Here is a 16,548-nt window from a genome sequence, read left to right as displayed (position 1 = left end):
TAAGCCATGTATGTCTTGCATGCTTTGAGTAAACATGGACAGTCAATGTTAGTCTTGGGTTTGTTATTCCCATTAGCAGATTTCATTTAATTAAGCAGCTCTTTTTCCCAGAGCACGTGGGTCATATTTAGAAGCATGCACTGTGCATGAGGAGAGTGGATCAACTAGTTTATCCCTTGTGCTTATGAGTGCTAGAGTTTCAAAAACGTTCAGACTAATGGTAAGTAGTGGAATGACTCCACAGAAATAAAACCTCACTGAGCCACAGGATTTACCAGCAGGAGCAAGTCAAAATCAGCATAAATACCAAAGCAACCATTTTAAAAAAGGTTCTCTCAGCACTTGGAGGAATGGAGGCTTGCCTTTCCACAGGCCTTCACACCTTTCTGTCTCTCCAGCAGCCCTTCTTAAACCTTCCTCTGACCATCTATGCAAGGGAAGGGGGAAGTACACTTAGAATTAACCCTGTGTGCATTGGGGGCAGGGAGTGCTCCCTGAATTTTGTCAAGTCTATTCAGAGGTGATGTGGCAGATATTATATACCTTAGACTCCCTTACCCTCAGATTCCTCTAGAATCACCACTCATATTCCCTCACATCTGCAGATATACTTCCTTACACATCACTAAGCATATAGAAGTCAGGGTAACTTACATGGCAAGCAGCCAGAAGAAGGGGTTAAAATGTCTATGTTAAAATAGGGTGGGAGCTGTTTTAACATACACATACTTATATCGCCCCGTTTGCTGCTTTCCTGCCTACATTCCTCTCTTGCAGCCCTTCAACAGATCAGCTACATCCGTTTCTATTTTCAAACTCAATAGGTCAAATTCTGAGTTGAAGTGTAGGGGGAAAGGTAATGGGATGCAAGTTACACATTTGAGTCTGGTGAGTGTAAATAAGAAATTATATCTAAATGGTCCAATTCCCCACGGCTTTGCACGGGTCTAATTCTCCCCTGTTTTGCATCTTGTGTAGTTATATACTCCTGTGCAAAGACTGCAAAATTCTGATTTGTAAGGATTTTATACCCACTCTATATAAAATGTAGGTGTAAATAGCTACATAAAGGTTCAAGGAATGACAGAATAGGGTAAAAGGGCCTGATTCTGCTCTCATTTATACAGATTTTACACCAGTGTCATTCTACTGACTTACTGAGTTACATTGGTACAAGAGCAGAGGGAGGCCCAAGGAGTGTAAAGCCAGTGTCCAAAGACACAGCAAAGAAGTTGCAAATTACCATAGATTACGGCTCCCTCTAATAGCTTCAAATCGTTTCTGAGATTGGTTTCTCTGTTGCTCATTATAAAAAAAAAAAAAAAGAGTTCTTAAGAGAAGTCACCACAATCCACTACGCTAGAACCGTGTGAGCTAGAAACTGCTAGCACATCCCTAAGAAACTCTAATTAGATTTCATGCGTAGTGTGGGATTTGAGAACCTATCCTTTCTAATTAGCATTTCTGAAAGTCTTTCTGCTGATCTTTATCCTAAATCTTAAACCCAGGCCTTTATAAATATTAAAGCAGTTTTCCATTTAGAATTATTTAGCGTTGTTGTCAGTTCTTTGTCAACCTGCTGCATTCCCGTCATCACACAAACAATGGAAATGGTGAAGGTTTTTACTACCTCAATATAATGCAGTGAATTACTATAGTAAGGAGAGAGTGTATTGAAATAGAAAGTGCATTGATTCACTGCAATTTATTCTGAAATATTGTAGCAGGACACTTTTCATAATCACTGTTGTATCACTACAACATGTGGCACCTTACTCAATGGCCTTTTTACTGACTATTCAATAGCATTTTCCACAAGAGAAGCTATTCTGCAGTGAAAGTAAAGGGAAGAAATACACACCTCCACTGAATGCATCCGATGAAGTGAGCTGTAGCTCACGAAAGCTTATGCTCAAATAAATTGGTTAGTCTCTAAGGTGCCACAAGTCCTCCTTTTCTTTTTACACCTTGTGTTGTCACCTCTCTTCACACTTTTCAGAAAACTATGAGATTCTTTTACATTCAGTGACAAACTTTCAGTCAGCTGCACTTAGAAGACCTGTGCATTGAAACTTATGCGCTAGAACTGGGTTAATAATGCAACATATTTCCCATTAATAATCAACAAATTTTTGAATCCATCTCTTTTGTGTTTGCTTTCTGTGGACATTCACATGCTCAAGTTTTAATAGCACGCATATTTCCAGAAAGTAAATTTTAAGTTTTAATTTTAAACTTTGCCAGTTAATTTAAATAAAGAATAAAAGTTATAGAAATATGATCTGTTTATGAACATTCTCCTAACCAAAACAGACAAGATGTGCCTAAGATAGGATGTGTTATGAATTATTCTCATCTCCATTTGTATTAGAGGTGATCCTGAACTAACAGCCCAGGTCTGAATTAGCAATTTGAACCCATCTTAGGGTGACCAGACAGCAAATGTGAAAAATCGGGACAGGTGGTAGGGGATAACAGGAGCCTATATAAGAAAAAGAACCAAAAATCGGGACTGTCCCTATAAAATCGGGGCATCTGCTCACCCTAACCCATCTTCACAATGGTGAATCTGAATACTAAATCTAATGATCCTGAGCTTTGGGAAAATTCAAATTCATAGTGGAATTTTGAATCACCAAGCTCAAATGGAGTGTTTGAATCTGGCATGTTTGGGTTTCGTGTTACATAGCTACAGAACTACACCTCTGGATCCAAGGGTTTGGTTCACATCCAATGCTAGATGAGCTTTCAATTTGGATGCTACAATTTAGTTATAAGTATAACAAGTTATTACAGCCACCACCAGACACTCCAACACAACCAGGCAAAGACCAAATTGAGGCTTAGATCTATGGATAGCCTCTGGCAAACCTGACATCCTCATTAGCTTAGCTTCAAATGGACCTCATGGAGCAGTTTATATGTTCCACAGTCACTAGTTATGTATTTCTGGGATGGCCACATCTATTTAATTATTCCTCTCCCAAACTACGGACTTTATGAAGCACTATCAGTCCAGCCTATTCAAACATTGAAATTTGATTCCCCAACACAGTCAATCAGTGCTTCAGCGTGCGTTTAAAGGTAATAAATGTATTATAGGTAGTTACAACTGTGGTAGTTCATTAAGGATTGTTTCACCGAATGCTAAATCCCAATTATGTCCAAGCCTAATTAGGGCCCAGTCCTGTGGCCTTGCCCATGCTGAGAAATAACGGGCTCCATGAATAGTGCTGCTAAAAATCAAAGGGAAATGAATGATGTAATGTATGGAAATTAAATCCATTTGTTACAAAATAAGCTACAACTCAATGGGAGTAAGGGTGGTACAATCAATTAGGCCCAGAGGGCTATATTGTGCCTGTTAAACACAGCCTAGAGGAAGGGGCCACAAGGGGCTCTGCTAGGAAGTGAGGGGTGAGTAATCTGCCATAGTCCTTCAAAGGGTGCTGCACACATCCCCTCCCTCCAGCCAGGTCCGTTGTTTGTCTGAGCCATCCCTCCACTCACTTGCCATGCCCTTTCCGGAAAGCTGCTTCCAGCAGAGCACCACACTAGCAGCACCCGTGCCACACAGAACACAAGAGACTGTGATTCTGGCCAGTCCCCACTCCCGAACACCTGAGGAGTAACCACGACCTGGCCCTAGACTGTAAACTCTCCAAGGCAGGGAAAAGTGAGTGGGGGCTATCCACATGCTGCTAAAAGCCTTGCACACTAAACAAAACAAAAAAATAGTAACGGTTGTAATCACTCCAAAAGACGGACAGCTTGTCCTTTTCTTTTTTCAAGAAGTTAACTTCTCCCAGGGAACATTCATGTTACAAACCACTGGGACTAAAACCTAACAACAAAGAAACAGCTGTGAAAAAGCCCACCACCACATCTGCACATGCATCTAACTCTAAATCTGGGTCTCAGCTATACGCATGCAACTAATTCACTAACATCATCCTCTGACGCTTCAGTCAGAGCCTACTATACAAGGAAAGTTTCACTGCTGTCACCTTGCAATCACCTTGTAACAGTCTAATGTCCTGCACTTCTGGATCATAGCCTGCCATCTGGACTTTTGTCTTCCTCTGCGCTCAGTCAGTCCAGGGCCACTACTCAGTTGTTAATTAGTGACACTGTCGACATGCAAAATGCCTTCCCTGCCCACCATCATTTACATTTTTTCTGTCTCTCCATTATGTCCCTGCTGCCAAATGTCCTTAATTTCGAGTCCTTTATACCAGGTCTCTATTTGAATAATACTCGAATGAAAAGCAATCTTAAAAACAATCCACACTCTTACAGGTCTTCTCAAGCAACTGTGACTTCACTTAGCTATGTCTTTATGTCTGGGTTAAGAAGCTTAAATTGAGTGAGTAATACAATAAAAAAATGAATGGTTAAGGTCAGTCACAGAATATGCCAAGTTTTCAAACATTTCCCAACCAGCTGCCCACATACTTGAGAGTTATTGCAGGCCATCAATTTTCCACTCCAGAATACTTGCATCATTACAAGCCATAGTCTGCAAAAAGAGCGAAAGTAGCACATTACAGAAAGGAAAGGTAGAACTGTGCGAAGCCAATTAAAGCAAGCTGATAATGAAAGCAACAGCTGGATGCCAATGTGTTCTGCTGTGTTAATATCATGTCAGTGTGGGTGGTTTCAGGGACAATGATGCTTTCTGAAGTGAAGAAATTAGGCAACCTTGAGAAATCAGCTATGACAGTCAGCCCAGCCTGCTACAGCCGAGGCTTTTTTTGTTCGCAAAAACATTGTGCTATTATTAGTATTATCATCACTAGAGAAGGATGGTCTTGTGGTTGAGGCACTGGACTAGGAGATCTAAATTCAGTTCTTCTCTCTGCCACAGATTTGCAACATGACCTTGGGCAAGTCATTTTGGCCCAGATTTTTAGAGGCATTTAGGCACCTAATGATGCAGACAGGTACCTGCTGAATTTTCATGTACTGAAAATCCCACCTCACACCTATCTGCATCATTAGGCACCTACATACCTTCAAAAATCTGGCCCTAGTTGCCTATCTGCACCTCCAGGTACCTACATATCATTACAAATCTGACTCCTAATAACTCTGACTCAGTGCTCCAGATACTGATATTTCCCCTCTCATCTTTCATCCTCGGTTGGCACCTCTAAGTGCTATGGGAACACAAAGAACAAATTACTCTAAATAAATAATTATAGTGAGGTAATTCCCAGAGGTCCCAGGCAAGATAAGAGGAGGTGTTAGGGACTGTACAGTCACATATGCAAACACAGCCCCTGCCCCAAAGAGTTATTGGTGCTAATGAGAGCCTGTGGCTAAAGCTTTTGTAGAGCTTTAGAAAGGACAAGGTCTAGCGCAGATAAAGCCCTGTCCAAGCCACTCGATAGCTAAACTCGAGAGCTAAACAGTTTCATACAGTTTCAAGTGACAGAATTAAAGTGTTGTTTGACTCTGAAAAATGGCTGTAAAAAGGGCTTTGGAGGATTGCAAGTTTATTGTCTCTCAGTGCCCCATCAACTGTGCTCAGCTTACATATAAAAAGGTGTTCCCTCCCATTTAATGCCCACTCTGAAAACTCACCCTGGGATCCAAAATTCAAGCTGAGTTCTTTGCTTCTCATCCATCAGTAAAGATTCTGAAGGCCAAATGGTAACTTCAATTACCCGTGGAACCTCACCAATCCTGCCCTTCATCAAACATGTGCAGGACCTAGTGCATGCATTGGGGATGCACAGAGGTAATCCATTCTATCCAGTCCAGAGGTAACTAAGGGCACAATTTTGTCCTGCAATTATGTGGGCTCTGCAGTGCTAACAGGGGTACAGAATTTAATTCTAGTACTAGAATCATAGACGATTAGGGATGGAAGAGACCTCAGCAGGTCACCTAGTCCAAACTCCTGCTCAAAGCAGGACCAACCCCAACTAAATCATCCCAGCCAGGGCTTTGTCAAGCTGGGCCTTAAAAACCTTTAAGGATTCAGATTCTACCACCTCCCTAGGTAACCCATTCCAGTGCTTCACCACCCTCCCAGTGAAATAGTGTTTCCTAATATCCAACGTAGACCTCTCTCACTGCAACTTGAGACCATTGCTCCTTGTTCTGTCATCTGCCACCACTGAGAACGGTCTAGATCCATCCTCTTTGGAACACCCCTTCAGGTAGTTGAAGGCTGCTATCAAATCCCCCCTCACTCTTCTCTTCTGCAGACTAAATAATCCCAGTTCTCTCAGCCTCTACTCATAAATCATGTGCCTCAGGCCCCTAATAATTTTCGTTGCCCTCCGCTGGACTGTCTCCAATTTGTTCCCATCCTTTCTGTAGCGGGAGGCCCAAAACTGGATGCAGTACTCCAGATATGGCCTCACCAGTGCTGAATAGAGGGGAATAATCACTTCCCTCGATCTGCTGGCAATGCTCCTACTAATGCAGCCCAATCTGTCGTTAGCCTTCTTGGCAACAAGGGCACACTGTTGACTCATATCCAGCTTCTCGTCCACTGTAATCCCTAGGTCCTTTTCTGCAGAACTGCTGCTGCCTAGCCACTAGGTCCCTAGTCTGTAGCAGTGCATGGGATTCTTCCTTCCTAAATGCAGGACTCTGCACTTGTCCTTGTGGAACCTCATCAGATGTCTTCTGGCCCAATCCTCTAATTTGTCGAGGTCCCTCTGTATCCTATCCCTACCCTCCAGGGTATCTACCACTCCTCCCAGTTTAATGTCATCTGCAAACTTACTGAGGGCGCAATCCACGCCATCCTCCAGATCATTTATGAAGATATTGAATAAAACCGGCCCCAGGACCGACCCTTGGGGCACTCCACTTGATACCGGCTGCCAACTGGACATGGAGCCGTTGATCACTATCCGTTGAGCCCGACAATCTAGCCAGCTTTCTATCCACCTTATAGTCCATTCATCTAATCTATACTTCTTTAATTTGCTGGGAAGAATGCTGTGGGAGACTGTATCAAAAGCTTTGCTAAAGTCAAGGTATATCACATCCACCACTTTCCCCATATCCACAGAGCCAGTTATCTCATTGTAGAAGGCAAAACCTGCATGTATGATCCTGAATTCACCCATGGAGCAAGTAAGCTGGTGAGTAAGGAACTGCCATTTTTACAGTCACTTTTCATGGTTACACACTGTGAAACTGTTTTCTAAACCAGTTTATTGCACCTCCCTTACACTGTCTGAAAACGATATCCAGAGCAACACAGGATGAGCCAGAGCTGTTTGCAAGATTCACACCCCAATGTCAGCAGAGTTCAAACACAATGGTGTGCAAACAGTTTAAAGAGTGCACTGGGCAAGTGCAAAACATACTTGGCCCAATTCTCTTTTCCTTCCTGGAGGCAGGTGCAGAGATGGCTCTAAGGTACATCTATACTGCTGCTGGGAGGGAGCCTCCCAACCTAGCTACACAGATACCCACTAGCTCTGCTCAATCTAGCATGCTAAAAACAGCAGAGTGGTCATAGCGGCACAGACTATGGCTTGAGCTAACCACCCGAGCATGGACTCAGGGGCGGGGGAGCAGCCTGGCAATCAGGTAAATACCCCAAGCCACCACCCATGCCACCACCTCCACCCTGCTATTTTTAGCATGCTAGCTCAAGCAGGGCTGGGAGGCTTACTTCCAGCAGCAGGATCGACACAGTCTCTGACACCTTTACATTTCCCATGTTCCTTGGCTCTGCAGGGTTCTGTGTAACCCATGGGTTAAATCAAGCCAACCTCGGGGCGCAAATTTATGTTTTACTTACAACACTGCAGCATGCTTTGGGCATGACCCAGCCTCCCATCCCACCACACCTGCTGTGCTGGAGGGTTGCTAGGAGCGTGGTATAGAGTGGTTGGGGGAGGATTATGCCACCTAAAGAACTCCCTCCTTCCAGTGTTCTCCTGTATACTGCCAGAGCAATTTAAGAAGGCAAGGGCAGCACTGTGAATCAGCCCCACTATCCTTTATAATGTTTACTAGCAATAGCATGGACAACCTTGAAGAGGTATTAGAGGCCATGGAAACATTTTAAAGCTGGTCTGTTATTTTGCATTCATACTATGTTTTTGTGAGAGGACAGATGGGTGATGAAAGAAGGTCACAGAGCTAAATTTTCAGTGCACTGTGAAGGGATTTAGACTCAACTCTCACAGGGAGCTGTATGGCCCCCCCAAAAAAATCACACCTGAGCATTTTGCTGAAAATTTGCCCCCACAGTAATTCTACAGATCACATACTTTACAAACAAATGCATCTAAAAGGTTCTTGCTATGCACCACTCTTAGTTGCAGACATACTTAGATTGTTAAATACTTTTTGTGCTTCTTCTGCAGTGTTATGAGTTTAATAGTGTAATGCAAATCTGCAAGTCAGTGAGTTCAGCAAATCAGTGAGTTGAACAAAAGCCCAGAATAAAAATTTGCCCAGATCTCCTAATTCAAAAGGCAAATCTAACATTCTGCTCCACACTGAATCAAGTGGACTTGTTTCTACCTTTCATCTAAAGGCAGATGAGCTATTTGTGTACACTGTATAAGATTTCTCCTTCAAATTTTATAAGAAATAAGAGAGAATTTCAATGTGCGACCCAGGATTCCACTGTGGATACAACTTTCAACTTCCCCCATGCTGAAATGTAAATAATAATAAACAAGCAATAATTGGGTTTTAATCATTCAATGAACACAAGATCATAAAATATCTAGTAAACAGGAAAGGCAATTGAGTGATGGAAATGCTTTTAGGTGATCTTATCCTGAAACCATGGTTCAATAGCATTTTATTTTCTCCTTCATGGACTTCAGGTGCCCTTGAATCTTGTTCATGTTCCTACTTAGTTCCTTCTTACTGAAGATTCAAACATCCTTTATGTGGTGCTGCCTTGCTATATTCAGATTTATTACTTGCACTAGTTAATGCAGCAATAGACTAGGCTAATAGAGATTAAAGAAAGCTGCTTCGAATAATGTTCATGTTCTGTTCCATAAGATGTCTCAGTAAATTCCAAAATGTGTTTCGGTAAATTATGCATCCAACAGTTCTTTAAATGGTATGCTATGTATCCCTCTCAACTAAATGCCTGATCAATGGTTAAGTGAATAGCAGGATAGCCATACATGCTACCAAGAGGTATGGGCAAGCTGCTACCTGCATGGGCATTTTGTTACCTTCCCTTTCACTTACAAAAGTTCTGCCAGTGAGTCTGGCAGCGCCATTCTGGTAAGAACTGATTGTAACAGTAGCCACTGAAGTCCATGGGCTCTGAACATTGCCAGGTGACAGGTGTATAATCTTTTGTAACCTTGATTATTGTTATACAAGAAGGACCATGAAATAAAGATCATTCTTTTGACAGCACTCCTGAGTGCCACACTAAGGTCATGGTATGACAGTTAGTGCTGAACTGCTGCTATGTGTTTATGGTATTTCTATACATGTACACCACCGGTGCCCAGGGCTCTGCCCCCACTCCACCCCTTCCATGAGACCCTACCCCTGTCCCACCTCGTCCCACCCCTTCCCTCCCCTATTCCAACCCCTTCCCCAAAGTCCCCACCTCAACTCCGCCCCCTCCCTCCCCCTATTCCAACCCCTTCCCCAAATTCCCGCCCCTGCCCCGCCTCGTCTCTGCCTCCTCCCCTGAGCGCCTGGCTCCTGCTCCTTCCCCCTCCCTCCCGGAAAGCGCTAAGCAGAAGTGCCTGGAGATAGGCAGAGGAGCAGGGACGTGGCACGCTGTGGGGGGAGGGAAGGCGGTGGGTGAGGAGAGCTTGGTGGCCGCAGGAAATAACTCGGGGGGGGGGTGCGGGGAGCTTGGCGGGCTGCAGCAAATAACTCCACGGGCCACATGTTTGAGACCCCTGGTCTACAGTGAGATTCCCAGACATGTGGCATGCACAGCAAACAATGGGAGGCTGGGGCTTGCCTCTGATACAACTAAGTCAGCTCATGGAGCTCTTCGGAAAATCCCAAAATGAGCATCCAAGCATTACCAAGTCCTCAAGCTGCCTTCAGGGAGTGATCAGGCCACAGGGAATGCCAGTGATTTGAACATGAGTGAAAGGCCCCCCAAGACCTAAATGGCAGCTGAGCTCCTTTTGGAGCATGGAACAGGCCACTTGCACAAGAGTGTGAAAATTTTAGAAATGGTTTCTACTAAAAACCCGGGGCTTTGGCAATTGATATGTCTAGTATAAACCTAGCTGCTTCACATTACTTCTTGTCGTGATGGGGTGAGAGATTGCCTATGGTGCTAGGAGTTGGTGCCATCACGCAGAGATGATTTTACCAAGACAAAGAAAATAAATGTACAAGTGCCCCTCTCTCGTATTACAATAGCTACTCTGTGTTCCTGTTACCCATTGCTACACCTTATCTCATAACATAGTGTACATTAGTAGTTATCTCTAAATGAGCATTGTGATCTGAGCCAGAGAAGTGTTTGACACCTCTAGGCATCAGACTCTATGACAGTAGTTAGATATTTGGTCAGAAAGTGAATCAGAGCAGATTTTAAAAGCCTGGGGTTTAATCAGTTCAACACTTGGGGCACAATTCTCCTCTCATACCACTGAAACGCACCTGACTTCACTTACTACTAGTTTACACAACTGTAATTCAGACAAGAATCAGGCCCTTTGCTCTCACTTGATCCTCTGAGCAAAATCCCAACATCCAACACACAGCATATGTCACCCACATATCTAAAATCTTCAGCTGGTGTATAATGAAATAATCTTGCCCTGTGGCCTTCATTCCTATTTCCCTACCAAAAAAGTGCCCGGTATGAGAATATCATCTTAGAATACACTTTAGTGAATCATCTAAAGTAATGTAGGACTGAATTACAGTGCAAACAATAATGCCAGTTGCTTTTGCAAAGTAGAAAGCCCAGTGATGTTGTCAAGGTTCCTTCCCCACTCTGAACTCTAGGGTACAGTTGTGGGAACCTGCATGAAAGACCCCCTAAACTTATTTCTACCAGCTTAGGTTAAAACTTCTCCAAGGCACAAAGTCTTTGCCCTTAGATTAGGTAAAACGCTGCCATCATCAAGTGCTTTAACAAAGAACCAGGGAAAAGGACCAATTGGAGTTCCTATTTCCGCAAAATATCCCCCCCCCCACAAGCCCTTACACCCCCTTTCCTGGGGAGGCTTGAGAACAAACAAGATGAGCACAAACCCCTTGGATTTTTAAGATAAAAAAAACCCAATCAGAGTCTTAAAAATCAGAACTTTATTAGAAGAACAAAAAAAAAGATAAGAGAACAACACTGTAAGATCAGAATGGAAGATAATCTTACAGGCAGTCAGTTCAAAACACAGAGAATCCCTCTAGACAAAACCTTAAGTTACAAAAAGACACAAAAACAGGAATACACATTTCCTCCAGCACAGCGAATTTACAAGCCAAAAACAAAGAAAACCTAACACATTTTCTAGCTAGATTACTTACTAACTTTACAGGAGTTGGAGAGCTTGCACCCTTGATCTGTTCCCGGCAAAGGTATCACACAGACAGACAAAGAAAAGCCTTTCCCCCCACATCCAGATTTGAAAGTATCATGTCCCCTCATTGGTCATTTTGGGTCAGGTGCCAGCGAGGTTACCTTAGCTTCTTAACCCTTTACAGTTGATAGGATTTTGCCTCTGGCCAGGAGGGATTTTATAGAACTGTATACAGAAAGGTGGTTACCCTTCCCTTTATATTTATGACAGATGTGATAAGTAGACTCAACTTCTTGATGTATTTGTCATATTGAAAGGACATTCACTAAACGGTATATATCCATTTGAAATCGGTGATAGAATTGCAGTCCAGATCTTACGTAAGGTCTTTAATATTGAATTATGTGTTTTATAGTGTTCAATCATTAGTGTTCATTCAGGTCTCTGAAGGACACAGAGGACCAGGCTGGTGAAGTCAGCAGCGTCCAGTTAATTTCAACAAAGCTATGTTGACTTACACCAGTAGAAGATCTGACCTAGAGTGTATATGCAAATTCCATGAAGGCCTTTGCCCTCAACTTTTCGCTGACCCTCACTGTGCAAATTGGAGTCAGTAATTCCCCAGCATGAGTGTGGTTGTTTTGATTAATTAGGAATTAGCCACCACAAGGAATTCCTCCAAGTGATGGAAAATGCTCTGCTCCCCTTTATGCTGTCTGAAATGAAGCTCCTTGCAGCAGCAGCAAAGGGTAGCTCAGCTCCTGAAGAGAGCTAGTCAGCTGCTGTGGGGAGGAAGGACAGCTAGAGGGAGGTTCTGTTCAGACAGGAGAAAGGCTGCTGGATGAGAGAAAGGCAGTTGAAGGGAGGTGGGGCTAGGCAGCCAAATCCTCCATTCCTTCTTCCCTCATGTGGTACTTCAGGCACCTGGCTGTAGGAAGTAAGGAAGACAGAGGCAGTGAGGGACACAGAGGTCTCATCTCAGGTGATGCATTCCCTCTTTCTTCTAAGGCAGATCCTTTAGGAGGTTTCTTGCCCCCTTTGCCTACATTCTTGGAAGCACCTGCTCCCTCTTTCCCTTCCTCACTGCTGCATATCTCCAGTGCGAAGGTTGCTGTTGGCAGTCAAACTTACACCCCTTAATGAAGGCTTATGAGAGCAGGATCTTAACTGCAGCCCCCCTGGAGCAAGAGGACCCTATACAGCCAGTAGGATCAAACCTCTCAAACACCCTGCTGAGGTCCTCTAGCACTGTTCTTCCTACACTTCAACTACTTAGAGATTCTCTAAACTACCTTTTTAGCCTCCTATCCTGCTGCTACTACCAGACAAGAGCCCTGTGGGGCTTCTTCTTGTTTTGGAGATGGGTGCTCCCAAGATGAGTCACCCACTCTGTGTTTTCAATTACAGCAGTACTGTGCAGTATCAAACCCTAACCCCCCATTTTTTAATACATATCCAAGACAAAAAGTGTGCAACAGTTAACTGGTTACAAATAGAACCAAACGACTGTTGAAAAATGGCATCAGCTGTGCTATTTGAATAATTAACCAGACCATTCTTTTAGATCACATTATGCAGAAAGAGAGAGAGAATACATCAGACATGGTCATTAAATATTTCATGAAAGCTCTCATACAGTTGTAAAATCAAGTGTCCTCCTATGTCATTTCTTAGTGCACATGGCCAATCAGGAATAAGTTACCAATGCATTCAAGCATTGGCACAACTCTCTACAACATTTTACTGTCCTGTTGATGTCCCCCTTAATGTGGTTGCAGGATTCATGCATTTTTACTCTTGATCCCTACCAGTCTTTTAATCACGGCTGCACCTTTGGTTCAACCATTAGCTATACATTATGATTCACCAGATGATTGAGAATACAAACACTATATGAAGCCGATGACCAAGATTTTCAAAAGGGTCTAATTATTTTGAATACCTTAATTTCTGGCAGCCCAACTTTACACACCAGATTTGCAGAGGGTGAGCACTCAACACTTTCTCAACGGTGAGGCCCCTTTGAAGTGTGTCAAATTGAGCATCTAGAAATTGAGGCACCCAAAATTGCTAGTCACTTTTGAATATATTGGCCCTCTGAATTAGTACATCTGCCTGGTATGTTGCTGAAAGATTGTTTCTCTGTCACCCACAGTGATCCATATTGGACATGTGATAAATAGATCCTCAAGGAGAACAACAACAAAACATCAAACCTTTCTCTCTTTATAATGCTAGCAAGAGAAGATATGTATACCAAGCGGAGTATCATAAGAATGCATTAGGATAACAGAAATCTTCCAGAGTTTCTGCATATTTAATAAAATCTGCTGAGACGATGCACACAGTTTATAAAGGGCACATGGCTCTGATGCAGACTGTGGCCCTGATTGGGCACGTGTACTGAGTAACAGGCACACGGACCATGTGAACTTCACACAGCCGATATAGGACAGTGTGCAAACAACACTTACTGATTTATAAATGAAACTATTATTCGTTAATATTTCTATTATTGCATATAACAGCAACCCTTTAATTTGAGAGGGAAATAGCACAGCATACCAGCAGGGCCCATATAACATTCATCTTCCCAGCTCTCTCTTTTCCCTTGTGCTGTGGTAGGCATCGCCCGGGCCCTAAACAACAAATCTAGTGCACTTTTCAATATAGAAAGTGAAGTGCACTCTGACAACTACCCCATCACTATGGTACCTAATCACTGGTCTAGTCCAAGTTATGGCATTGAGTGAAAGGGCAAGCAATATACAAGATTCTCTGTCATCCTATGTCAATAAATTATTAATTAAATGTCCATGAAAATAAACAAGCATAATTTATACCCTGGGGATGGGGAGTTTGCAAAGAAATCACAATGTGTATATGAAACGCAAAAGTGCTTAGAAACAAACTTTCCTGTAGCTCACAACTTTACTGAGTTTTTCCACCCCAATAGGCTGGTTCACAGAATTATGAAATGGGATTTCTTGGTTGATCGAAAGGGATAATCCCTATTATAAAGCCAATGTTAACAGAATTATTAAATGTCCTGCCTTGAAGTCTTTAAACCATGATTTGAGGACTTCAATAGCTCAGACATAGGTGAGAGGTTTATTGCAGAACTGGGTGGGTGAGATTCTGTGGCCTGCATTGTGCAGGAGGTCAGACTAGATGATCATAATGGTCACTTCTGACCTTAATATCTCTGCGTTTAGGAGGAACAGATTGAGCCCAATTCTTGCATCACTGCCAGTTGTTCTGGAGTCAGACACAAGCAGACCTTGCGTGAGGTTTTTGCCACTAGTTGCACTAGCCAACCCTAATAGCGTGAGGATGGTGCTGCAGGCGAAGGCTTTCCCTGCCTATCCACAGGCTCATTATGGTGACCAGCTGTTAGGGTGACCAGATGTCCCACTTTTATAGAGACAGTCCCAATATTTGGGCCTTTGTCTTATATAGGTGCCTATTACTCCCCCACCCCCGTCCCGATGTTTCACACTTGCTATCTGATCACCGTACCAGCTGTGGGAGGAAGGGTAGAGTGGCTTCTGGAGATTCACATCACCCCCAATGCAGAGCTATGCCTATAACAGACAGTCAAGCCCCAAGAAAGTAAGAAGAGGTTTTAACACATATAAAGCTTCAGCCAATTCTACATGTTACATTTTGTGTCCACCCTGTCAATCTTAGTTAAAACTAACAGCTTGGCATGCTCAGGCGGTGAAATACTAGACACAGCTTGCTGAATTTTGCTTGAAAATCCTGGATCTTCTAATTAAGTAATGAACACTTGCCACATTTCAAAAGGATAACTAGCCAGCATCTGATTTAAATCACGCTCCTTAAAAATTTATCCATTGTGGGTTGACCTGGCTCAGAATGCTCTTTTCTTCACTTTAATTAAACAAAGTGAGAGCTTATTTGGAGGGAGCCACTGAGAGCATTGCAAGCTGCTAATCTCTCAATCATTACAAAAAGTTAGCAAATACTCTTAATTGATAGCTGCCCCAAAGCCATGTTGTTATATAACATGTTAGCATGCCATCATTCTGGTAACACTCTTCATCAAGGAAAAGCTAGATGCAAGCACCAGCATTAAACTCCAAGTGGTTGTTATTGTATTGTGGCTGGATTTAGGCGAGAAAGGGCATGAGGTGGCTAGACATCTCAAGGCAGAAATTTTACAGCTGCCCTCCCATCTGAAGTTATATGGGTCACTCCACGGGAAATTACCCAACAGTTGTATGTCCATTTCTGAATTTCCCCTACTCCTGCAATTTACACCCGAATAGCACATAGAAACAAAGAAATCTAAAATAATTCATGCACAGTGACTCCTACATTTATAAAACAGCAACATGATTCAGATTATAAGAGCTATGCTATCCCATCAAGTATCAGCCCCACACTGGGGCTAATGTATAGCCAGACAATGCCAGTGGGAGTCCAGGAGGCATTATGTCTCAGCCAAGAACAATGCATCCCAAAGCACCAGAGTCTGCCGTCCCCGCACCATCCTTAAAAAGAGTGTGATGTGTGCTTCCCTCCATGCCCAGCTAGGTTTGTTGGCTGATGCAGAAGGATAGTGATGCTTTTTCTACGCAGTTTGTAAAGGCTGTTACTAGTTGTAACATTAGCTTTATGTGCTTCCTATTGTACCTGTCCACTATGCAAGCATGTCAGAGGTGGGAGAACGTTCTTGCTCCCTCTCCTGTACACTGTGATCAGGTGCAGTCTGGCCCCTGTGCTGTAGCTAAATGTTGAGCTAAATGTTGTAACATTCTGCTGGATCTCTCTCAGCACCAATGTGAAAGCAAGCATGCCTCTGAGTTCTGTTTAGAATGAAAGCAGTGCCAGCTGACACCTCTTTCCAGTACAATTTTCCGTGGTTTACTACTTCTCACACCACTATCAGAGAAGCCAATTATGGCAGTCCGACTTGGGTCCATTTTCATGGACGTTAAATTAGGCACTTTACTGGCATGTGGCAGACAGTTTCCTAAGACTTCATCAATGGTAGACTTTTCTTACCTATTAGGAGACAGACACCTGGGGCTCATGATTACCCTGCTGTCTCTTTGCACAAGCTAGA

The sequence above is a fragment of the Lepidochelys olivacea genome (genome assembly GCF_965140295.1).
Source record: "Lepidochelys olivacea isolate rLepOli2 genome assembly, chromosome: 3".
In the NCBI taxonomy this organism is placed as follows: Eukaryota; Metazoa; Chordata; order Testudines; family Cheloniidae; genus Lepidochelys; species Lepidochelys olivacea.
This window is presented reverse-complemented; position numbering follows the sequence as displayed.